This window comes from Lithobates pipiens, unplaced genomic scaffold, assembly GCF_037356315.1.
Source record: "Lithobates pipiens isolate NorthernLeopardFrog02 unplaced genomic scaffold, aLitPip1_a1.2 Scaffold_13, whole genome shotgun sequence".
Lineage (NCBI taxonomy): Eukaryota > Metazoa > Chordata > Amphibia > Anura > Ranidae > Lithobates > Lithobates pipiens.
The window spans coordinates 451,786,987-451,814,394 of record NW_027507718.1 but is presented as its reverse complement, the minus strand read 5'-3'; positions in this window follow the sequence as shown (position 1 = coordinate 451,814,394).

The window sequence follows — 27,408 nt, the reverse complement described above, 5'->3', positions numbered from 1 at the left end:
TTGAGAGGAATGAAGGTATTGCAAAAGGAGTCTAGTACTTGCACCCAATCTGCTAGCAGTACACCATCGATTTTAGCAGGCAAATTTACCTACCCCAATTGCTGAACCGTAAAAATAAATTCAGTCTCAGCCATCCACATGCTCAGCATCTAAATGCTAGCTTGGCCAAATTGCTAGCACTGCAACTGCTGCCTTTTCATCTGGTAGACTCTGCCTCCTTTTGTTGATTTGTAGAATGTGCTGTACCTCAGTGGTTCCAAAACGCCATTTCTTTTCACAGAAGGCCATTCCGGCTCTCTACCAGCATTGCGAAGGCAAAGTTTTTGCCTCGTTGGACAAGGCGGTCAGCATACCTCCCAACTTTTGAACTACAGAATGAGAGACACTTGAGGAAGGAAGTAACTTTGCATATCGCGCTGTGGAAAAATGTGGGCGTGGTCGAAATTCTGACAGTGGGAGGAGCTGAAGGGGCATCATTAAACAAAACTCAGGCTTCTTTGTACCTATAAAATATGCTTTTCTTATTATTCCGCAAGCAAGAGTACATACAAACCCCAGCACATTCATAAAAAAAAAAAGAAGAAAATCATGCAGGGTTTGGAGTGCATTACGTACAGAGTGCAGGGTTCTGGGATGAGCTATGTACAGAGTGCAGGGTTCTGGGATGAGCTATGTACAGAGTACAGGGTTCTGGGATGAGATATGATGTACAGAGTGCAGGGTTCTGGGATGAGCTATGTACAGAATGCAGGGTTCTGGGATGAGATAAGTACATAGTGCAGGGTTCCCTTTCACATGTTGTGCAGTCCTGCAGTCTTGGGCCCCGCCATGGTGGCAGAAGCCCAGGGCCAGCGCAAGTGCGACCTTTGCTGGTAGTTCCGCCAGTGGTGTCAGTGTGGATTGTGAATGATGTCAATCGGTACAGCAGTGGACGTGGTCGGTACGGCAGTGGACGTGGTCAGTAGGGAGGTGAACGTGGTCAGTAGAGCAGTGGACGTGGTCAGTAGAGCAGTACATGTGGTCAGTAGAGCAGTGGGCATGGTCAGTAGAGCAGTGGACATGGTCAGTAGAGCAGTGGACATGGTAAGTAGAGCAGTGCCCATAATCAGTAGGGCAGTGGATAAAATCAGTCGTTTTTTCATTTTTGTTATTTTTACCATTATATTTTATTTTACAAATAGCATTTTTAAGAGTTTTTTTTTTACAATTTTTGATGGGAGGAGCTGGCAGTGGAGGGCAGTATGATGGGAGGGGTTGGTAGTGGAGGGCAGTATGATGGGGGGGTAGTGGAGGGCAGTATGATGGGGGGGTAGTGGAGGGCAGTATGATGGGAGGGGGGTAGTGGAGGTCAGTATGATAGAAGGGGGTAGTGGAGGGTGGTGTGATGGGAGGGGGTGGTAGTGGAGGGCAGTATGATGGGAGGGTGTGGTAGTGGAGGGCAGTATGACGGGAGGGGGGTGGTAGTGGAGGGCAGTATGTAGGGAGGGGGTGGTAGTGGAGGGCACTTTGATTGGAGGGGGTGGTAAAAGAGTTCACATAGGCTAAAGGGATCTACTTTTTTTCTTCTGGCTGTGTAAGAGTCGTAGGGATGAATCTGAGTCTGGGGGTGCTGCTGAAGACCCAGGTGTGATCTGAGGAGAGTGTTTTGACGGTCCAAAAGTCCTGGATTGAGGCTGGCCAGACATGCTGAAAGTAGAGAAGACAAGCTCCCACTTGGCATACCTAGCGGGCCCAATCTCAAAAAGACTTTGTGTATTTCTGGTCGCCGGAAGAACCGCCTTTAGCAGGTTTCTTGAATGAAGACTGCCTAGTCTTTCAGGATCTTGAAAACTCCAGTTGGGGAGCACAATGGCTCCAGAGGGGGGTCACAAGGCTGATGAGTCTCCCTCTCTTGTAAGGATTCTCTCACCACTCGTTTGACTAGAGATTCAAGGTGCTGGTCTGCATCTTCCCTTTCTTCTGCTGCTTTGGAGAAAGAATGGTCACAGAGAGAATTACCGGCAGGAACCAGAGCCCTACACCCCAAAAGGATTTCTCCGTCCCCCTGCTGTGAGATGAGAGGGGGTGAGGAGGGTCTTTACTGTGGTGCCTGGACCTAGAGGGAGACCCAAGGTGCCTGGATCTTGAGGAAGAGGAATAGCAAGTGTGACTTTGAAGACCCACTACCTCTGCGGGAACTGTGCTGTGGATCAGACCTGGAAAGGCTGTGGGGAAGAAAGATGAAAAAAGGAAAGGAAAAAGTGCATTTACACTGGAACCCTATACCCCACTAACCTCCCCCCAGCAGCCAAAACACAGGGAAAACCCAATGCATACCTGCTGCAAGAGGGCTGGCCACCAGGAGGCAGTAAAGGATCTATTGTTATCCAGACAGAGCACTGTAGGTAAAAAGAGAGATCAGCTATCAAGCAGGGAGCACTACATTCCCACAGAACCAGCACTTACCTGGGGAAGCCATCACAGATGCCAGGGGAAGCGCCTCATGAACTCACAATCATTCCCGAGGCTCTGCAGGCTTCCCCAGGATATAAAAGTGGCACCGCGTGATGTCACCTCCAGCACCAGGCAAGAGACGCTCGAGCTCGTGCACGAACCAAGCCTCGTTTTCGTTCCGAGTCCACGCATGCTGGAACGCAGAAGGAGCCAGCCGCCATGCTCACAGGGGAAATGGCACAGGGAGGAAAAAAAGCATTCAATAGATATAAATAACCACATTTGAATACAAACACTGCTGCCGTGGCTAAATATATGTGCACCACCCCACAGTCATCCAGGCCGAGGGACATCAACACACATCGGACTTGTGGCAGATGACGGTGCCTGCTTATAGCCAGTCAATCAGGCCACTACACTGCCTGCGGACTGTTAGGCCACCCAATCTTCAGTGCTACTCGAACACTCCATACCCTACTTAACAGACAAGGCTTATCGGAGGGACGGGAATCCTGGTCGCTCGGCCGATCCTGATCTCAGGGGAATCATCTTCAGGTAGGACAACCATCAACTTGGTCCTGGTCCCATGGAGGAGGACTTGGCCCTTGGTCCTATGGAGTAGGACAAAAAAAGGAACACAAGGCTGGTAACCCAGAGCAAAGGGGTTTTATGGGAGAGGTGTCCTATAGGGTAGTTATGGAGGTGGGGCTAACCCACACTTGTGCGGCCATGGAGTCTGTCAGGAAAATAAGTTGTAAAAAGAAACATCTGTTTGTTAAACAAATCAGTTTTTTTTTGCATATTTTGTAGTCTCTTCTACAGGGGTCATGGCAAGGAAAAGGGTCCTTGACCCATACACTTGTGTGTTGAAGCTGAAGTTTAGGTAGATATAAAAGACAAAAAATAATGCAGCTGTGAAATTATTAATGCATCAGTAAGCGTATTATTCTAAATGCAAGCATTGTAAATATCTGGACCTGGAGTCTCTGTACATCAATGGAAGAAGAAGCACAAGGAGCCAATCAGTTAGGAGGAGAAAGCAGAGATTATCTCATCACTGTGCTGCTTCTCCTCAACTAAAGGATACATCAACTTTGGTCCCCTCAAACTTTTCAATAAAGACACAGACTGCGTGACATGGGTTTAGATGGCCACAGCAGCCATTTTATTAATAAATTATTAAATAACATAAATTAAAACAATTTCAATAGTGCAAATTCAACAATGCAACCAGGAGGGGTCTTTGAATGTCCTTAAGGCACACTTTTCTAATCATATTCGCCCATGTCCTCAGCCCTGCCCCAACCTGCTTGAAGACAATTACAGGCTCTACATTCTTACATTTTCATCCCAGGAGACCAAGCTCCTGGGAGAACCACTAATAACCAAATGGAAGAACCATACCCTAAATGTGCCTCCCAATTTTTGTTATATTTGTTTTATAATTAAACACTGACCCTCAAAAGACCCCCGACCCGCTAAGCTGCTGTGACAAATTTTAATTGTTATTTTTTTGCATATAAATTCGTAACCAACAAACATTGCCACACAGTCCCAAACACACCAGGAACCCCGAATACAGGGTTGGAGAGAGCGGAAGCTTCCTCTTCTTCAGAATTTTCTGGAATGAATACCCAGCATCCCCTGCAGGAACCTTCCTTGCAGCTCAACCCTGCCCATCCAAACTTCAGCCTCCAATCAAGTAAGAACTACACCCCTTGCCCACTAAACCATCAAAGTTAACCCTTCTCTGACCTGTTTCTCCCTTTAGTCGTGCTGACCCTCTGCCCATTCTCTCTTCTCCAGGTCTCATCATCCAGTCACAGAATGGGGTGGGTTGAGGATGGCCTGGAGTCTGATTATTTTTGGGTGAATTATGGCTTTAAAAGGTGCCCCTTTTTCTTATCTCAGAAAGATTTAAACAGCGAGCACAAATGAAACCCATAATATTTTATTTCAGATAAATATTGAATCGCAGTAACCAACTGCGCATAACAAGCATGCAATTTTAGTAGTTGTGTCAAGTTGCTATACTACCAGGTGATCTGGATACCCCTCTATGGCATTTAGAACAACCATGGAAGGCACATTCCTTACATGCCAATCATAGATGCCCTCCTGGACAATGCTGTTTAGAAGTCCATGGTAGTGGTAAATATTTAAACAAAAGCTTTCCACGAAAGTGCTTAGTAATCATGACGTGAAAGCTTTGTTACTGTGAATTCCAGTATCTGCCAGGGGTTTCCCCGCCCTGAAATGAAAACTCAGCTTTTGAGGAGAGTGGTTCTTGTCCTTTATTGTAGATAAGCACATTTGAATGTATTTAGGCTGCACGAGAAGGAAGTTAAAACTTATTTAGTTACCTGCAATCGTTTTAAATTTTTTAAGGTCACGGACAAATACATTTCCATTGTAGAGTTATTTTTGTTGTGATTATTTTTTGTAGAATGCTATGACTACAGGAAGACAAAAATGCAGAAGGGGGTTTAATGCCTTAAAAATTCCCAGCAAAGTTACAACTAATCAGATTGCATAATTCTGCCATTATCTAGTTTAAAGAAAAAATAATAATTTTATTGTAACTACACAATTTGAGTTATTAACCATCCCCCTACCCCCCCCCCCCCCCCCCGGAGCATTTATGATCTATTTTAAGAAAGTAGAGGCCTTGTAGAAAAAAAAAAGATGATAACTGAAATGTTTTTTGTTGCACAATATTTGTGCAATTGGTTATCATATCTATATTGTCATGAAAAAAAATACAAAATACACAAAAAAAGTTTTTCTTTTTAAATGCAAAATAAAGCTGTGTTTGAGTTGCATAAATAGATACCAAATGTTTTAGCCCTCAACACCATGTACACTCATGAAACGGCGTAAAGTTACGGTACCCAAAATTATCCATAGGTGATGCTTCAAAGGCCTTTATAGCTCATCTAGAGTTGTTGTTTAGGGGTTGTAAAGGTTTTTTTTTCTTTTTTTTTTTTAAACAACAAACATGTTATACTTACCTCCTCTGTGCAAGGGTTTTGCACACAGCGGCCCCAATCCTCCTTCTGGGGTCACCCAGCAGTGCTCCTGGCTCCTCCTCTTCTCGAGTCCCCCCACGGAATATCAGGGAACTGGAGAAAGTGCAGAGAAGGGCAACCAAACTGATAAGAGGCATGGAGGAGCTCAGCTATCAGAAAAAGATTAGAGGAACTGAATTTATTCTCTCTCGAGAAGAGGAGATTAAGGGGGGATATAATCATGTACAAATACATAAGGGGTCCATATAGTGAACTTGGTGTTGAGTTATTCACTTTACGGTCAACACTGAGAACAAGGGGGCACTCTTTACGTCTAGAGGAAAAGACATTTCATCTCCAAATACAGAAAGGATTCTTCACAGAAAGGCCGCGTACACACGGGCGGACTGTTCGCCCAACTTTGTCCGTCCAACAGTTTCGGCAAACAGTCCGCTCAAAATTAGCATGGACGGACATGGCCACACACGACGAACGAACAGTTTGCTGAAACCGTGCGCGATGACGTGAACGGCACGTACGACGGGACGAAAAATACGACGTCCTATACACTGCATTATAGCTTTCGGCGTGAAAATCCTTTCTGAGCATGCGCGCAACTTTGTTTGACGAACAAGCCTACACATGAGCGGACTGTTCGCTGAAACAAGGTTTCAGCGGACAGTTTTTCGGAAATTCCGAAAAACCTTGTCCGTCCAACTGTCCGCTGAAACTGTCTGCTGAAAGCCCACACACGAGCGGACTGTCCGCCCAAACACTGTTCAGCGGACAAAGTTGGGCGAACAGTCCGCCCGTGTGTACGCGGCCTAAGAGCTGTGAAAATGTGGAATAGACTCCCTCAAGAAGTGGTTCTGGCCAGCTCAGTAAATTGATTTAAAAAAGGCCTGGATTTTTTCCTAAATTAACATAATAAAACTGGATACTGACATTTATGGGTAAGTTGATCCAGGGATCCTCTGATTGCCTCTTGGGGGGATCAGGAAGGATTTTTTCCCCTGCTGGAGCAAATTGGATGATGCTTTGCTGTTTTTTTTTTGCCTTCCTCTGGATCATCTGTAGGTATAGGATTGTGTATATGGGATTGTTTTTTGTTTTCCCCTTTTAATTGGTTGAACTAGATTGACTGTGTCTTTTTTCGCCTGACAAACTATGTTGTTATTGATGTTGTTACTGATGTATCTATGTAAGAGTGCAAATAAACAAGTAAAACTTGTATGAGGATTTGTTTCATCTCTGCGTATCATCTGAGGCTGTTCACATCACTGGGTATATGTGAGGGTTTTCATACACTTTAACCACTTGCTTACTGGGCACTTAAACCCCCCTCAGTCCCAGACCAATTTTCAGCGCTGATGCACTTTGAATGACAATTGCGTGGGCATACAACACTGTACCCAAATGACTTTTTTATCATTTTTTTCCCACAAATAGAGCTTTCTTTTGGTGGTATTTAATTACAGCTGGGAGTTTTATTTTTTGCTAAACAAACAAAAAATCATGTTTAATAGTTTGTTATAAAATTTTGCAAACAGGTCATTTTTCTCCTTCATTGAAGTGCGCTGATGAGGCGACACTGATAGGCTGCACTGGTGGGCACTGATAGGCTGCATTGGTGGGCACTGATAGGCTGCATTGGTGGGCACTGATAGGCTGCACTGGTGGGCACTGATAGGCATAGTTAAGGCGGCACTAATAGGCACAGATAAGGCGGCACCGATGGGCACAGATAAGGCGGCACTGATGGGCAAAGATGGGCACAGATAAGATGGCACGGGTGGGTGGCACAGATGGGTGGCACGGATGGGTGGCACTAAGGGGCACTGATAGATGGGACTGATGGGCACTGATAGGTGGCACTGATAGGTGGCTCTGATAGGTGGCTCTGATAGGTGGCACTGCTGGGCACTGATGGGCGGCACAGCTGGGCACTGATGGGCACTGGTAGATGACACTGATGGGCACGGATATGTGGCACTGGGGTGCAGCACCTTTGTTGAGGCAGATTGTGGGCACTGCTGGGTGGCACTGTGGGCACTGCTGGGTGGCACTGCTGGGTGGCACTGTGGGCACTGCTGGGTGGCATTGTGGGCACTGCTGGGTGGCACTATGGGCACTGCTGGGTGGCACTGACGGGGGGAACTTATTTTTTAATTATGTTTAGTGATGAGGGGGCAGGTGGGCACTGGCAGGGCTGGCCGTGATCGGGACTGATGTCTCGATCACCGGCGGCTGTGATCAGGACATCAGTCCCAATCACGGCCGCCGGTGATCGGCTCTTTTTTTTTCTCCTCGCGCTGTCAGCGCGAGGAGGAATAATAGCTGATTACCGGCTCCGTTATATCACATGATCAGCTGTCATTGGCTGACAGCTGATCACGTGATAAGGGGTCAGGATCGATCCCTTGCTCGGATCGGTGATCAGGCGAGTCTCATAGACTCGCCGATCACAGAGCGCACCGCGCGCGCCCCTCAGGGGGCACGCAGGCCGCTCGTGCACGGGACGACGTCAATAGACGTAGTCCCGGCAAAGGAGATCCGTGCATATTAGAGGGCATATTAAAATTGTATTAAATAGTGTTTTTGGTTTGTGGTGCTAAGATGCAGAGAAGATCCACTTTAACCTCCTTAGCGGTAATCCCGAGTCTGGCTCGGGTTGGGAATTTCATTACAATAGCGGTAACCCCGAGCCAGACTCGGGCTTGCACCGCTCGATGCAGGGGAGGACACAGGTAACGTCACTTACCTTGTCCCCTGGATCCAGCGATGTCCGCCGCGCTGTGTGATCGAGCCGTCCTGCGCTCGATTCACAGTGCCGAATGCCGCCGAGCTCCGTTCCCTGCGACGTTACGGCGCACGGGAGCGGAGAACGGCGGCAAATTCAAAAATGTAAAAAGACACAAAACACACACAGCACTGTAATCTTACAGATTACAGTGCTGTAGTAAAAAATACACACCCCCTTTGTCCCTAGTGGTTTGTGCAATGCCCTGCATGCACTTTTATATTATAAATACTGTTTTTTACTGCTTGTAATTTGGAGATTGTCCATAGCAACCAAAACATGTCCCTTTTTCATTTTTTTTTGGATTTGATTACATTATTGAATAATTTTTATTATTCTTTATTATATTATAAACTTTATCATACCCGGGATGTCCGCTAGACTCTGGTTTGAAGAGATTTCAGAGAGTTATTCCTAAGAATTACAGGACTACAAAATAAAAGCCAGATTTCCATGCAAAATAATTGTACCGCTTTCAGCACCTTATTCCAGACTGAATCATACCGCCAGGGAGGTTAAGGTAAAGAAAAACTTTAGGCTTTAGAACCACTTTAAGAAAGAACTCAAAGAGCCATATATTATTAGAGCTGAGAATGAGAGTTTGAGGATACCTGTAATGGGGTACATTATTAACATAAACAACAAAAAAGAGTCATTGGCGCACAACGAATATTTCCTTTGTTCAAAACGGTTATCCATGTATTAAGATACTCGTTATTTAACACGATGTCCAATTGTTCAATGTGCAGCTGTTAGACCACTTTGGACTTGGTGGAAAACGATAAAAAATAAAAAATAAAAAAACAGCACAACAAAGAGACTTGTGATATGGTGTAAGAAAACACATAAAAAACATTTATTAAATATGAAGAAAACAATGGCAAAGACATCTGATCCTCCTGGGATCTTAAAAGCATAAAAATCATCAGTCATTAATCATAAAAAGATATATAAACTGACAGATGTTTTGTGACGAATCACTCCTACATTATTAACCCCTCCTCCCATCAGTAGAAAGGTGTAAAATTGCACATACTTATTCCTGCCAGAGGCGTGGGGGTATGCAGTTCCGCAATGTATTAATAAAGACCTAGGGTATATTTTTTATTAAAATAATATTTAAAAATTTTGCATTCACAAATGGAGGAGCTATATATATGAGTAAATCTTGTGTGAAATGTGTTCAAATCTTGGGCAAAAATTATGATAAGTAGACCCCTACGTTTTACCTTCTTTATCTCCAAACAGAGGAGTGAAGGAGTTGAAGGAGTAGGGAGAATGGGGATTTTTACAAGTGTTTAATTTCACTATAAGACAAAATAGAAGCAGACAAACTTTCCCTAAAGCTTGCATTCACAGGTATTTCAGGCTTCCCTACAGGACAATCTTTATAACAGTTGTGTAGCCAACTTGTAAAAACCGGGTGTGTGTTGCCCACATCCCAGGTAAGTTCAACAAAAAGAAAAAGACCCCCATTACCGGCAGGGACTTTAATGGCAACAGAACACCCAAGTTTAGATAAAATGTAAACATTTATTGATACATAATAAAATTTCCAACAAGGTAATACATATATAAAGATAATAAAAGCATACGACTCCAGTTACATGCTAAGGTAAATGCATATGTGAATCAAATGTCTGCACTCCACCGGATGCGTTTCAGGAAAATATTTCATCAGGGGTGCAATGGGAAGGGGGAGGGAGATGCATATGTATAAGACATTCAGATTAGATTAATTGCGATGAAATGGGTCTTATGTAACTGAGTTCTCAAGAGAAAGGGTAGAACTCTATCTGTGTCTAGTTGGGCGGAGAAAGGCAACACAATGTCCAACTAGAGGGGGGAGGGTAGAAACCCCGCCATCCCAACAAAGCTCTCCAGACAAGGAATCCGCTGTGGTATGCAGATGGGGTGAGATTCATAAAAAGCATAGACTCCACATGAGTCTGTAGGAATAATCTGGAAGGTTGGTGGAGTAATTATTCCCTGTACACACAACAGTGGACTGCTACGGCCATGCTGACTAGGGATGGGCCGAACACCCCCCGGTTTGGCAAAAAATTTGGCAGAACACACGAACACCATTAAAGTCTATGGGACACGAACATGAATAATCAAAAGTGCTAATTTTAAAGGCTTATATGCATGTATCAAAAAAAAGTTTTAAAAATGGCCATTTTTTTGGGAGCAGTGATTTTAATAATGCTTAAGGTGAAATGATAAAAGTGAAATATTCCTTTAAATTTTGTACCTGGGGGGGTGTCTATAGTATGCCTGTAAAGTGGCCCATTTTTCAAATGTTTAGAACTGTCCCTGCACAAAATGACATTTAGGAAAAAAAGTAATTTAAAAGTACTTGCGGCTATAATGAATTGTCAGTTCTGGCAATACAGATAAAAGTCATTGAAAAAAACGGCATGGGACCCCCCCAGTCCATTACCAGGCCCTTTGGGTCTGGTATGAATATAAAGGGGAAACCCGACCCAAAATTTAAATAAAAAATTGGGTGGGATCCCCCCAAATTCCATACCAGGCCCTTCACGTTTGGTATGGATATTAAGGGAAACCCTGTGCCAATTTTTTTTTAAATTGGCATAGGGGTCCCCCTCAAAATCCATAACAGACCCTTCAGGTCTGGTATGGATATTAAGGGGAACCCTGTGCCAAATTTTTTTCCCCCAAAAAATCCATACCAGACCCTTATCTGAGCACGCAACCTGGCAGGCCGCAAGAAATGCCACATGCCCTCAACATGGGGAGGGTGCTTTGGGGTAGCCCCCCAAAGCACCTTGTCCCCATGTTGATGTGTTGATGGAATATCCGACGGACCAAGTTTGAGAGCTTGGCTATAAAACTTTCCGACAACATGATCCGATCACGTCAGTTCCGCTCGTGTGTAGCCTAGTTCGACGGACAAAATGTCACGCATGCTCACAATAAAATTCTGAGAGGGAAGCGCTCGGTCAAGTAAAACTACCGCTCGTAATCGATATAGCACATTCGTCACGCTGCAATGTTAAAAATTCTTTAATGCAGCGCATTCTTTTTTTCTTTATAATGCTAGAATGAATTGTTAACAAATAGAAAAGACTATCATTCTGAGCCCAGCATTTATCATTCTTGGCCCAAAGGTTTTGGCCACTACTGTCTATTGGTATGTGAAACACTTTCTAAAATCAAGTGAGCAAAAATCAAGTTAATATCATTCATTTTTAATACCAAAATATGTAGAACAATACTATACCTGGCTCAAGCTGGGCTCCCCCAGTTCTTCCTGAGTGGAAGGCCCAGGTTGGGTGTCGGAAAACTCAGCAGGGGTGGAATGTAGCATAGAAGAATGCGTGGAAGGAAGGGTAGAGAGGGATTCCCTGACATCAGCCTGGTCTGACAGAAAATGCAGCATGTCATAATACCACAGCCTGGGGACATAAACATCATCTGTTGCAGCTCCAGTTTGCATGGACTTCAGCACCTTCTTGCGCTCCCTCAGATATGTACTCCTGAGGTCACCAATTTTTGTTCTTAAATAGTTGATGTCTGCCCTGGGGACCACCGGCTTCACAAACTCAACCAGTTTCTCCATCACTGCCTGCCTCTTTAATTTGTTACTGTAGTGTGGATGCATAGCTTGCCACAGACAGGGCAGCTCCCTGTACTTATCAATGAACAGGGGGAGGAAGCTGTGGTCATTAAGCCCATCCATATTCTCTGCAAGACACAACACAAGACAAACCCTAATGTCAGGCTAAACTCGACTAAATCTTGTCCCAATGCAGGCCTCAATCTAGAAGCAGTATAGGCTAATGATGTACAAAGTTAAAAATTGTACTTTCTTTTGCACAATCAGCGTGTCAGCTTCTCCCTCTGTTCACAGATCGTACGTACGACACGCGCGCGTTGCGTTTTATATACAGTGCGCATGCGTGAAACTCCGCCCGCCCCTGACGTTCTTTCTAGACTATTCCCCGCCCCTTCTCTTTTGGCGCAGTGGGGAGAGCACATGGTGGAGACACAGCAGGGACATGCTAATTCCACTAACGAGGAGGACGAGGAGGAAAGCCCGGAGCCTGAAACGTCCCGATCCCGGGGGAGAAGATTTAAGGCCTCAAATATGTCTTTTGGAGAGATGTTGGAGATGGTGGACATATTGAAGAGGAATGACTATGATGGGAAGTATCAACCTTACCCAAACCCAAATATCAGAAAGGCCAAGATCATGACTAAAGTTGTAAAGAGTCTTCAGAAGAATTTTGGGGTACGACGATCCAGGGATCAACTAAAAAAACGCTGGTCAGACCTGAAACTGAGGGAGCACGATCAGTACAGAAGGATCAAGTGAGTTCAAAAAAGTAAGTAGTTGTCGTGTGTTCATATTATTATTGTTGCTTGCATACTGTTTCATGTGCTTTGATTTAATGTTGTACAGTTTAAACTGGCCACTTTCATGTTCATGGGTTCAATCGTTCGTAATAAACATTGTTCGTTAGCCCACTCCAAAAACGAAGTTTTGCCAACTAGCACTTAACTACATTTGTTCACGCAACAAGTAAGTATTCCAGCTTTAGAAAGTGTCAAAAATAATGTTTTCACCTTTGAACTCTGCCAAAAAACACAATTGTACGACACTTCCAATCAATGTTTCATATTCCTATTTCTGCCCTCTGTGTGTTAAGTATTCCTTTTTTACATTGTCATAGGGGAGAGAACACCAGAAGCAGAGGAGGAGGAGGAGGAGGAAGGAGAGATTGTTGAAATTGGCGAAATTGGCACCACAACAGGTGAGTGTCGGAGACCACAGCTTCAGGTAAGCTAATCAATGTATGCCTGCATATTTATAATAAATAGTGTGTTTTTTTTGGTTTCTTTTTAGGTGATGTGGATGTTGTGGAAGAAGAATCGCATTTTACCAGTGAAAGTGCCCAGATCCTCATTGGGGAGATAATGGGGTGCAAGCGCGATTTAGAGAATATATAGAAAAACATCAATGATGTTCAACAAAAAAATTAAGAACATCATTGATGTTTTGGGGAGAGTCTGAAACACTCCAAACTAGCTAGCATCGTTTTAAAATTTTCAAAAACACTTTTATATTTAAAAAAAAACTAATTTGGAAGATGCACACAGTGTGTCAACATGTGCAATCTCCCATCATGGGGGATCAATGTACGTGTTTTGTGGGTGCAACCCCTTCCTTGCTACTAAAGTGGCTGAGATGAAGCGGTTGCACCCCCAAAACACGTACATTGATACCCCATGATGGGAGATAGCACATGTTGACATTATGCATGGGATCAGGAGGAAACTGGCCACTTTTTGATTCTCTATTTGTGTACATCTTCCAAATTTGGCTTTTCCAGGGGTGACACCCCATCCGATGAAGGCAATATCAGCCCAGTTTGTACATACTCATGTCTGATATTGTCTTCACTTTTCAAAGTTGAACTTTGTAAGTTCCTGTGTTCTGTATGTTATGCTTTGATACATGCCTGTTTACACAAAAACGCCAAGTTCTAAAAATGTTACCCAAAATAATGTTTTCTATACACCAAATATGTTGGGTTGTTGTAAAACCATTTTCTAAATGCACATGTGAATGTGCTTTGAGTAAAAAGTCAAATTATCAACAATGTGTGGCTTCCTTTTTCAATGCGCAAAAGCAGTATTTGGAGTAAAGTTGTTGTTTTCTGTAGCAATGGGTGTTATTTACTAAAGGCAAATCCACTTTGCACTCCAAGTGCAGTTTCAGGTGCACTTTTGCAGTGCACATGTAGTGCATAGTGGATTTGCCTTTAGTAAATAACACCCACAGTGATGTTTAAATTTCCCCAATCACGCCATTTTCATGACTCCACATGTTTCTGCCATGATGCTGAAAATGAGCAATATTTTTGTCAGTAATGCACCACATACATTATCAACAAAAACAATGTGTGTGTGTAGCAGACCCCCAGCATGATAAGATTATCTGAAGAAGAGACTGTCATCTCATCTTGCTCAGAACTTGGGTTTGCACTGTTGTAGAAAAAGGCCCCAAAAAAACAGCAAAAATACCTAGGAGACACCTAAAACAAAGCCAAACAGTAAATGAAAACAAAGATTATTGGAGTTTCATAGAAAAATGTATTAAACAAATGCCTTTCATACATTGTCTGGCATATCAATGGCCCCCCTACCCACAAAGTACTCCATGTATTGGTTTCTGACCTCGCGGGCGCTTTGGGGGGCAAGCCAGGAGGAGCAGCTTCAAGGGCCGTGAGGTTCACATTTTCTGGCAAGTCTGCATCAGGGCCAACTGAGGCCACATAGTTTGATGAATGTTTTTTTTTTTAATTGTGCAGAACACAGCAGACAAGCACAATGTGATTTCCTTTCTATTCCGCCATCTGGATTGGCGTCAAAAATAGGCGGAACCGGCTGGCCATTATCCCGAAAGTGTTCTCCACGACTCTTCTGGCTCTGGCCAGCCGGAAATGAAAGATCCTCTGATCCGGGGTGAGGGTCCTCATCGGGAAAGGCTGCATCAGATGGTTTGCCAGAGCAAACACCTTATCCGCGACGAAAATGAACGGGAGTCCTTTGAGATTCTCCTCTGGAGGTGGCAAGCCTAGACTGCCACTCTGGAGATGCCAGTAGAATTCCGTCCGTGCTAACACTCCACCATCTGACATCCGGCCATTTTGCCCCACGTCCACATGACAGGAAGTCATAGGTCGCTGACACCACCACCAACATCACGATACTATTAAACCCCTTGTAATTATAATAGTGGGACCCCGAGTTGGGGGGTGGGACGATGCCGACGTGTTTCCCATCAATTGCACCTCCACAATTGGGAAAGTCCCAACGGCTGGCAAAGTGGGAGGCCACAGTCTGCCATTCCTGTGGCGTTGAAGGAAACTGTGGAGTGAAACTATAAAAAAGATTTGTAATTTTGCACATCAACATTGCAAGCAGATTAGACACAAACATTTTTGGACAATATCAGTATAACATTTTGGGAAATGAGTATTTAAAGCCTAAAGTATAAGGCCCCCTTATCAGATTCATCACTCCCCCACCCCCCATCCCCCCTATCTGATGGGCCATTGCAAAAAATGAGGGGGGGGGGTGTTTTGGACAGGTAACCCTCTCCACTTAATTGAGAGCTGAATGCATAAATAATGTGTGATACTTTGGCCAGCCCCTCCTTACTTACACTATTGGCAGCTCACCGGACAGGTAAGAAGGGTCATAATACAAAAAAAAAAAAGGAACAAATGGAAGCACATTTTGACATTCTGCTATTACCTATCAAGATAATAATAGGAGAAAAAAAATTAAATTAAACTGTAAACAAAAACAATTAACTGTAAAAAAAACAATTAAACTGTAGAATTTGAAAGTATTGGTGAATTTGTCCATAAATCTGACCAGAAAAAAGGTAGGTATAGTGTGTATTGGGTTTGGCAAAGTCAGCAGATAGAGGATTGCTATCAGCTGACCTAGCAGTTGGGGGGAGGGGGGTTCCTAATGAGTTTGGCCCAACCAAAAAAAAAATCAGGCACTCTGCATGAATTTAAGCACACACATAACATTTGTACACATTTTAGGGGGTGTTTAGGGGAAAGCAACACCATGGAGCTGACAAAATACATTGCTAAGTGACTAGACTATAGGTTTATGGCCCCAGAAGAGCATGCTGGGGAAGATAGTGAAGGCAAATATGCATGAGGGACAAAAAAGGAACTTGAAAAGCATGCATGAGGATAAAGGGGCACAGCATATCAATTAGCACATATTGCAATCATGGTAATTAGGGAATGAGGAAAGAAATACAAGACATTAAATACATAGAATGTGATGTTAAAGGAGAAAACTTACCTTCATATAGTCCTTCTGCAGGACCTGAATGATGGCAGAACAGGTCTCTGGAATAATGTTTCCCAGAGCCTGGGGGGAGATGCCTGTGGAGAACTTGAGGTCCTGAAGGCTTCTCCCTGTCGCCAAGTAGCGCAACGTGGCGATGAGCCTCTGCTCTGGAGTGATGGCTTGCCGCATGCAGGTATCCTGCCTGCTGATATAAGGGGACAGCAAAGCCAGCAGACGGTGAAAAACGGGGTCCGTCATCCGGAGATAATTCCTGAAATCATCAGGATTATTCTCCCGGATCTCACGAAGCAAAGGCATGTGCGAGAACTGGTCACGCTGGCGCAACCAATTCTTGGTCCACGAACTCCTCCTTGCCCTGTTCATGGACCGAGCTTGTGTCAAAGCTAAAAGCCCAACACCAATCCTCTGCACAGCACAAACTCTACGACGAGTATGTACACGAAACATGGCTTAAAACGGTCAGCTGGTCAGAACGGACAACAGAAAGCACTGATAAACAGCAAGGCCTGAAAGAACGACCTGAAAACCAGAAACGAGCAGACAATAAGCAATGATAATCAAAGCGTACTATATCAAGATACAGTCCAAAATGAGCAACAAATGCTAACTGATTACACGCACTGATAAGCAGATACGCACCGACAAGCACAAACTGAAGAGCAGTAACGATCTGAAGCACAAATCTGAAAAGCGCAAATCATCTCTAACCAAATTTCTACTAACACGCGATAAACACGAGATCAGCAGAAGGAGCCCAAAGGGTGCTGGACGTGGTGCTGAACTTCCCTTTTCTAGTGCCGTCGTGCGCGGCTTATGTCACCGCGTTCTTGCCAACCGGAAATTCCGACAATTTAGTCCGACCTTGTGTATGTAACACCACTTCCGGACCACTTCCGGACTAAATCCGTCGGAATTAATCAGACGGATTTGGTTGTCGGAATGTCCGACCGTGTGTACAAGGGCTTTAGAGTGCTGTGCAGGATACAGGATTATAAGGATAATCTTTGGTCATCTGGTGGAATCTAGTAGGGATTCCTCATTTAAGGCTGCAGTGCTGGGGGGTTATAGGTGGGAATCCCCATACTCTATGAAATGCAAGTTGTAAAAAGTAACTATACTCTTGAAGCACGGCCTTCCTGTTAGGGGGCAGAAGAATATTTTATTTTAAAATGAGTATTCTCATTTAATGGACAAAACTGTAATATGCATAGCTGCAGTCTGTAACCTGATTCTGTCTGGAAGATGCAGAAGAAAATACAACATAGCTCAAGAAGAACCTGTATGTGAACTCCGAAAATAGAACACAGATGAGAGTGGGGATTTTATAGGTGTTTTCCCTTATGTTTTCAACTCTTTTTCTGACACTACTTACCTGATGTCCCTCTCTGTTATTCTCCCACTGACTTCCAGTGAACCAGAGAACTTAATTCAAACTAATTCCCAACTAAACCAAAATTTATATTTATTGGTCCAATGTATTTCAGGATATTATAACTGCATTGGCTTGGACAAACTATGAAACATCTTCAACATTACAGAAAATGGCTAGCTGAAGGTGGCCAACTACCACTCAATATTTTTTGGAATAGCTAAGGTGAAAAAGTGCACTAATGTTTAAGGGGAGGCAATACACTGAGAATAAGCAGAAATTATGCGAAAAGAGCTAAAATGAGAAAAAAAGAGATTGATCAAAAAGTTAAGTGATGTAGAAAATAGTAGAGATGGCCTTGCGGTTCGCCCGACGGTCTGCAGCGATACTAAAAAGAGTGACAAACGCAATTAGAAAAAAGTATTATAACTGGTGTGATAGACCAGTGCCCCCCCAAAATGACAGATTGAAGCGGGGTGTTATATACTTTCTTCCACATATACTGCACTTCTCTAGAAACTTTTGTCACAGGGTCATTTAAAAAATGACAGGCAGAGGAAGCAGCAGGCCCTTCCGCAGGGGTGGTAGGGGTAGGGCAGGAGCAACAGGCTTGAGCCTAAATGGGAAATTGCAGAAGGTGCGTTCGATTACGTCAAAGGACACACCAGACTTGGTTGAGTGGCTCACTCAGCCTTACTCTTCTGCACCCTCCTCATCCTCTCGATCTGCACCCTCTTCACTCTCTGCTGTGTGCACCCCCAAAGACACTACCACAAACACCACCACCACCATTTACCCTCCACTTGAGTCACAGGAATTATTTTCCGATCCATCACAAGACATTTCCGATGCGCAGCCATTCTTGGCATTGGCTCAGGAAGAGGAGGTAGCAACAACCGCCACTCAGCAGTCTGACGACAGTAGCCAGATCAGCCTAAGGAGGTTGGTCCCCGCTGTTGCTGCCTACTCCGAGATCTCTAATTATAGCAGTGGGGAAGGTGACGTTGATGATGACGTGTCTAGAGATGTCACGTGGGTGCCCACAAGAGAGGAAGAGGAGGGGAGTACAGAGGGAGATATGGACCAGCAGATAGGGAGGAGAAGCAGGTGGAACTTACATTGCACAGGAGGGACAAACCAGACTGCTAATATATCAGGAGCGAGGCATTAACCATGTACAGTCACATCTGGCGCTCCCAGGAGGCCGGCACATGGCTCCACAGTGTGGGCTTTTTTTAACATGTCTGCTGCTGACAACAGTGTTGCCATCTGCAGCCTTTGCAGTCAACGCATAAGTTGCGGTAAGCCCAACACTCACCTAGGGACGACCGCCTTAAGAAGGCACATGAGCTGCCATCACCGAGCCCAGTGGGAGCAACGGAACCCACAAAGCAACACTGCAGGCTCTCACCATCCAGCCTCTTCTACTTCTCCTTCTCCTTCTCCTCTCTCCTCAGAATTGTCCTCCACTCCACCTTCCATCATGCCATCCTCACGTTTTTCTGGAAAAAGGCAGGCTTCTGTGGGCCAAATTTACGAGCGTAAAAAAAATGATGACGCCGGATAACCCTCCAGTTCACGGCTGGCTTGTGAGAACTGATAACCCGCCAACTACTGCCATATAAACTGGTGGACTCGGAGGCCTTTTGAAAATTTGTGGCCATTGGAACACCACAATGGAAGGTCCCTGGAAAGAAGTATTTCTCACAGAAGGGCATCCCAGAGCTATATGGCCATGTTCAGCGGCAAGTGAAGTGTATCTCTGGCACACAATGTCGGTGCCAAGATACATCTGACCACAGACACGTGGTCTAGCAAACACGGGCAGGGAAGGTATATAACTTTTACTGCCCATTGGGTGAACCTTCTGATGGACGTCAAGCATGTAACTCGTGTAGATTTGTTTTTTCCACCATGGATTGCATGCAGGCCTGCCTCTTCTTTTCCTCCTACTCCATCCTCCCTCTCCTCCTCGGCTGATTCCTCCTTTTCCGCTGCTAGCGTCTCTTCTGCTGCGCTGCCCAAGATCCCCAGAAGCTATTCGACATGCCAGGTGAGATGTTGCCATGCTGTGCTGCGTCTGTTGTGCCTGGAAGCCAAGAGCCACACTGGCCCTGCACTCCTTTCAGCTTTGCGTTCACAGGCAGATCAGTGGCTAACACCGCTCAATTTGACAGTTGGCAAAGTGGTGTGTGACAACGGTGTCAATCTGCTTAGCGCATTGAAACAGGGCAAAATTACACATGTGCCATGCGATTCGTTGTCAAATACCCTGGGGTCCAGGACATCTTGCGGCAAGCAAGGAAAATCTCGGCCCATTTCAGAAGATCTTACACGGCCATGGCTCACCTTGCTGACATTCAGCAGTGACACAATCTGCCAGTCAGACATCTTATTTGTGATTGCCCGACGAGATGGAACTCAACCTTCTATATGCTTGATAGGCTGCTCCAGCAGAAACGTGCAGTTAACAACTATCTGTACGAACTCTGTGGCCAAACAGGTTCTGGGGAGCTTGTTTTTTTTTTCACTGCGCCAGTGGCTGCTCATGCGTGATGCATGCAGACTTCTGTGGCCATTTTATGAGATCACCAAACTGGTCAGTCGCAGCCATTGCATCATCAGTGACATCGTACCTTACTCCTTCTTTATGGAGCGTGCATTGCATTGTGTCATTGATCAAGCCGTGGAGGAGCCGGAGCAGGAAGATGAGGAAGTCTCAATGCTGGATGAATTCCCAGGGGGGCTACTCTATATGAGACAAGTCAACAACAGGAGTCTGAAGAGGAGTCAGAGGAGGATGGTGCCGGGGCGGATGAGGAGGAGCAAGAAGAGCATGCTTTAAACCTTTCTGGGATCCCTTTTGTTGTCCGTGGATGGGGAGAGGAGAATGAAGAGGACGACATTATCCTGGAAGATTAGCAGGAGCCAGGCCACCACACTGCTTCCAGTTTAGTGCAAATGGGGGCCTTCATGCTCCAGTGTTTTAACAGGGACCCCGTATAAAAAGCATAAAGGTCAAGGACCAGTACTGGCTGGCCATGTACTTAGACCCTCGGTACAAACACGAAATGGCAGAAATGTTACCACCATCACAGATGGCTGTCAGAATGGAGCACTTGCAGGCCTTGCTTAGAGAAATGCTGCATTCTGCTTTTGCGTATGCTGCCAGAGGAATTCCCACTCCCAGAGAAAGAGTTGTGGGTATCAATCCAACAGAGCCTGCAAGAAGTGGGCGGTTTGAAGATGTGTTGGTCACTTCTGATATGAGATCATTCTTTCAGCCGACCCATCGACAAGTGTCATCCGGATCCAGCATCAGGGAATGCCTAGACTGACAGGTGTCTGACTACATCGGGTTAACGGCCGATGTGGACGCTCTGAGAAGTTATGAACCCTTGGACTACTGGCTGGGCAGGCTTGACCTCTGGCCAGAGCTTGCACAATTTGCAATGGAACTGTTGGCTTGCCCCTCGTCCAGTGTCCTGTCCGAAAGGACGTTCAGTGCAGCAGGGGGGATCCTGACTGATAAGCGTACTCGCCTAGCTCACGAGAGTGTTGACTACCTCACATTTATAAAAATTAATGAGGCATGGATCTCGGAGGAATTCAACACATGTGACCAGTAGACGATGTATATGCATAACTCTATAAACGATTTATATAATAAAGCATAGGGACCTTTTTTCTACCTTTGGCTCACTTGTACAAAAAAAGCACACCATACTATATGCCCGTACCCTCCTGTTTGAAGAGGTTGAGTGGTGTCATATGTTTGGGTCCCGCAACGAGTTGCTGGTGTCAGTGCTCTCTATCTCGGTGCTGGTGTCAGTGCACTCTATCACGGTGCTGGTGTGGTGTCAGTGCTCTCTATCTCCTGCTGGTGTCAGTGCTCTCTATCATTGTGCTGGTTTGGTGTCAGTGCTCTCTATCTCTGTGCTGGTGTCAGTGCTCTCTATCTCGGTGCTGGTGTCAGTGCTCTCTATCTCGGTGCTGGTGTCAGTGCTCTCTATCTTGGTGCTGGTGTCAGTGCTCTCTATCACGGTGCTGGTGTGGTGTCAGTGCTCTCTATCTCAGTGCTGGTGTCAGTGCTCTCTATCATGGTGCTGGTGTCAGTGCTCTCTATCTCGGTGCTGGTGTCAGTGCTTTCTATCTCGGTGCTGGTGTCAGCGCTCTCTATCTCGGTGCTGGTGTCAGTGTTCTCTATCACAGTGCTGGTGTAGTGTTAGTGCTCTCTATCTCGGTGCTGGTGTCAGTGCTCAGTCTCTATCGCGGTGCTGGTGTCAGTGTTCTATCTCAGTGCTGGTGTCAGTGAGGGAGATAGCAGTGGAGAAGCCAATCAGCAGGCAGTGCCAGCACCATGGCTAAGGATCAGCACTGGACTGGCACCTCTGGACCACTGCAGTGGAGCCCTGCATAGGTGGGGGTAAAGGCCGGGCAGAGGGAGGGGTCAGGGGCTCAAACACAGGTTGGCACACTGGGACACTGGCACATGACTGTGCTGCCCTGAAAGTGGCACTGATCATCTCCTGCACCCCCTTCATAGCCTGGCCTGACTTTGCCTCTCTTCCATGGCCTTCATGCCCTCCTGAAATGACAAAATTTCACAGATAAAAAAAGAATGCTTGTCGTTGTCGATCCCAGATTCACTTAATACTTCTGGTATGTCAGTGTCCATGTTGTGGGACTACGTGTGCACAGCTAGAAAGTATTTTGTGGCTGAAAATATGATCTGGAGGTTTTTAAGGTTCCCCTGCCATTAAAGTGAATGGGGTCCGCCGCGAACCGCAGGTTCACGAACATTTGGGCACGTTCGCTGATCGCGTTCACGAAACATCCCGTCGGAAGTTCGTCCATCACTAGAAAATAGACAGAAATAAGTAAGAACACAGTGAAATGGCTTCTAGGTGGTAGAGAGAGGATGGGAACAATTGGGGGGTGCGCATTTTTGAAATATGTACCTGATGGTCTGGAACAGGTTGGCCAACCAGGTAGACGAACTAAGGATAGGCATGTTTTGTCCAGAAATGGAAGAGGTCACTCAGAAAGTGGTCATGGGGAGTGCTGCTAAAGAAGTATAATGTGCCTGTCTGTGCCTGAATGGACAGGGATCTGTACTGGCCGGGCGTATTACTAGAAGACTGTGGCATACTGTTTGGATGGCATGTGGCAGTGACTGGAACATTTGGCAAGACTTTCTAAAGAAAGTCCTAGAAATAACTAGTCTTCCGGGGCTTTCTTTGATCAGACAACAGAAAGTAGGCTAAACTTTTAGTTTCTAAAGTTTACTGAAGATACTCCTATGTAGAAAATGTCTTTGCTGTTAGTTATCTGTGTCACAATTAAAGACGTAAAAATATATGGAAATTTTGAAGCTATGGTAAAAAAAAAAAGTTTTTCTTTGCTTTTTTATGAAAAAAATAAACATTTTTGGAAAAATCTGTAACCTGATTCTGTCTGGAAGATGCAGAAAAAATACCCAAGGATTTCCCACATATCTCAAGAAAAACCTGTATGTGAACTCCAAAATTAGAACACAGGTGAGAGTGGGGATTTTATTGGTGTTTTCCCTTATGTTTTGTACACTTTTTCCGCCACTACTTACCTGATGTCCCTCTCTGTTATTCTCCAACTGGTTTCCAGTGAACCAGAGACTTTAATTCAAACTAATTTCCCAACTAAACCAAAATTATATTTATTGGTCCAGTGTATTATTTCAGGATATTATATCCAATGTATTTCAGGATATTATAACTGCAGTGGCTCAGACAAACTATGAAACATCTTCAACATTACAGAAAATGGCTAGCTGAAGGTGACCAACTACCACTCAATATTTTTTGTAATAGCTGAGGTGAAAAAGTGTACTAATGTAAAAGGGGAGGCAATACACTGAGAATACGCAGAAATGGTGGTAAAAGAGCTAACAAGAGAGAAAATGAGAATAAAACAGACTAATAAAAAAGATAAGTGATGTAGAAAATTAGAAAGAAATAAGTAAGAACACAGTGAAATGGCTTCTAGGTCGTGGAGAGAGGATGGATATATTTAATGGGTGCACATTTTTGTAATTCTGTTGCTTGCAAGAACTGTGACGCGAGGACTGGAAAAAGCCAGTATAGATGTAGTAACTGGCACTGAGAGAACCAGTTTTGGCAAGAAAATATGCAACCGATGGTCTGGAACAGGTTGGCCAATCAGGTAGTCCAACTGAGGATAGGCATGTTTGGTCCAGAAATGGAAGAGGTCACTCAGAAATTGGTCCTGTCATGGGGAGTGCCACTAAATAAGTCTAAGGTGCGTGAATGGACATGGATCTGTACAAGCTGTGCGTATGACTAGAAGACTGTGGCATACTGTTTGGATGGCATGGGGCAGTGACTGGACCAGATGGCAAGACTTTCTGAAGAAAGTCCTAGAAATAACTAGTCTGCCGGGGCTTTCTTTGACCAGACAACAGGAAGAAGGCTAAACTTTTAGTTTCTAAAGTTTGCTGAAGATACTTCTATGTAGAAAATGTCTTTTGCCGTGTACACACGGCCGGACTTGTCGTCGGACTGAACTCCGAAGGACTTTTCGACAGAGTTCCGACGGAGTTCAGCCGAAACTGACTTGTCTACACACAATCACACCAAAGTCCGACGGATTCGACCATGATGACGTACGACCAGGCTAGAATAAGGAAGTTCAGAGCCAGTAGCCAATAGCTGCCCTAGCATTGGTTTTCATCCATCGGACGAAACTGTGCCATCAATTGCAGCCACTGTGCCCATAAAATGCAGCTACTGTTACCCATAAAATGCAGCCACTGTGCCCATCATATGCAGTGCCTGTGCCCATCATATACAGCCTCTGTGTCGATAATATGCAGCCTCTGCCCATCATATGCAGCCTGTGCCCATCATACAGCCTCAGTGACCATCATATGCAGCCTGTGCCCATCATATGCAGCCTGTGCCATCATTTGCAGCCTCTGTGCCCATCATATGCCGCCTGTGCCCATCATATGCAGCCTCTGTGCCCATCATATGCAGTGTCTGAGCCCATCATATGCAGTGCCTGTGCCCATCATATGCAGTCTGTGCCCATCATATACAGCCACTGTGCCCATCATATACAGCCTCTGTGTCCATAGTATACAGCCTCTACCCATCATATGCAGCCTATGCCCATCATACAGCCTCAGTGACCATCATAGGCAGCCTGTGCCTATCATATACAACCTCTGTGCCCATCATATGCAGCCTCTGTGCCCATCATATGCAGCCTGTGCCCATCATATGCACAGGCTGCATATGATGGGCACAGAGGCTGCATATGATGATCAATCGATCAACTTGGGTAAAACCAGCCTTCTGGATTCTCTTGCGATTATTGCTAGTGGCTGCTAAAGCTATATAATTACTGTCTTCTTCCACTTGCTCCTGCCAAGAGCAGACAATTGCTTGGCAGGAGGGATTCCCCTATCTGTGTTGATGGGGGAATGTCTTTCCTGCAACCTGTGTATGGCCTGCTTCAGTGTGAATACAAGCAGATTGCTGCAGTAATTATGTCCCACCCAACCAAAAACTTACAGTTGACACAGAGGTCTTCGTGGATAGGGGGGGGGGCTCACGCTTACTTGACATAGCTGAAGAAGACTTCATCGATGATGACACTTTAATAATAGGTGTCCCAGCATCCAGGTTACAAATGTTTGTTCCTTCTTGGGATACAGAGAAACTACCCCTAGAATCAGTAGGAGATTATAGCTGAGGTCACCCAGAGCAGTGGGACTGTTAACAACATGTAGCAGGAAACAACTAGGTCCACAATAAAGCAAGACCTTATGTAATTACAAACCCAAGCAGCAGGTGCTTATGAGAGTCAACAGTGGCAGGAGATTAATTGATTGAGACCAGAGACCAGATGATATACATGGTGCTTCAGAAGCAGGAGCAGCAGTGGGATGGTGCTTCCTTTAGGCTGAATGGCAGGTGAAAGAATGCATGCAACACTCCTCGTAACTAATGACATAAGCACTCACGTGCCCCAGCCCTAACCCATACTGCAGCGGTGGTGGTAGGTTTTAAAAACAAATACAAAAAATAGTACAGTAGCTGCTGATGCTTTAGCTTGACTGGCATTTACTCACAATGTGAGTCTTCAGGATCATACTAGGGACTGGATCATACTAGAGACTCAGTCGCCCTCAGAGGCTGTGTCCTGGACACAGATACTAGCAGTACACAAAGATCAAGAAAGCACCAAAATGTAGAACCCCATGCCGAAGGTTGCACTCTAGCCCAACATTCTTACAGTCTAGTGGCGTACAGGTAAGGCTTCTAAAACCATTGCTGAAGATATGCCCATCTGGATAATCTTTGTTTCACAGCAGAGCTAAAAAAAAAAAAAAAAAAAGAGGTTCAACCATCTGAAACACTATCAAAAACTTAGGCATGATGATAGGAAACAGGATTAATATGTGACTGGCTTCATTGTTTGCCAGTTCCACTTGTAGGTGGCAGTATAACCCAACTGTTAAGAATTTCTGAATTCCTATGTTACTCAATGAACAGAAAACAAACCCAGCTATTTTTCCTGTAAAAAGCACAACCATAAACCTTACTGTGGCACTTTGCATCAAATATACTCTGCTTTGACCTTGTATACTTACAGTGATAAACATTTGGCAAAAGAATAGATAAACATGTGATGTGCAGTGGAGCGTGAAAAGCTGATTTTTTTTTACTATGCCTCAAACAAGATTCAAACAACATTTCTTGTTTGTAACCCACTTGGATTTTTTTTAATGTAAAGTTGTCTTTTGGGTTATACATGTTTTAACATCTTTTAAGCCTTACGTCATCATAAGGCATGTTAGGGGAATACAGAAAGAGCTGATAACACAAACAAGTCAGATGTTTTTTTCTGGTTCAGGGAAGTCCCTAAAAATGTCCAACATGCTAGTCCAGTACTAAGCTACAAAGCTACATGTTTGCTGTCAGATACTATACCTGCCTTTTTTTTTTTTTTCAGATATAGCAAACTAATAGCAAACAATGTTGTAAGACCAGCTTCACTGGACTTCCCCTTAACCGCTTTCCCACCCAGTGATGTACTGGTATGTCACTAGACTGGAAGGGTAATATCTAGGTCATCACTGCAGTAATGATCATGATTTTTTTTGCCCCAGTGATTTTGCACAAAGTATAATTAATCCTAATGGCAGGATTACTGGTAGAAGTCACTGGATGACTTTTATAGGTAGCAGAAGGGGGTCCCTCCCCCCTCCTGCTACCACCTTTACCAAGCACTCCCAGTCCCAAGTGATTGGGGAGCCCAGTAAGGGTGCGACCAGCAGCATTTGGTTCCTGGAACACAGTAAGAGGAACTGATGTTGTCCCCCCCACAATGTCAGAAACCAGAAGCGGTGAGGATTTTATCATTTCTGGTTTCTGTCTTGTGTGACCAAGCCATTACTGGTTTGAACAAGCATCTGATCAAACCCCGCCAGGGGAGAGACATAGGAGGACCTGTCATGGCCCATGCTATCAGAAGGGATGTTGTTCATCCCTTCTGATAACAATAAAAGAGATTTAAAATAATGTAAAGATACAGCGTAAAAACAAAGTAATAAAATAAATAATAAAATAAAACATTTTTTTTAAAGCTCCAGTTCCCTCATGCTCTTTCTCAGTTGTGAAAGTTCATGTTGGTCCAGCATGCATATGAAAACGGTGACAAACCTGCATTTTGTTTTGAAGCGGGGCCCGGTGTGGGGTCAAGAGTGGGGTTGAAGGGGGCCCCATCGGGTACGCTGTATGGGGCCCCATCATGTTTAACAACAGTCCTGAGTACCGCTGTGCTCCCACGGAGAAGGGGGGGTTTGATGTGACACAAGCTGCATTTAATGGGACACAGGCTGCATTCGATGTGACACAGGC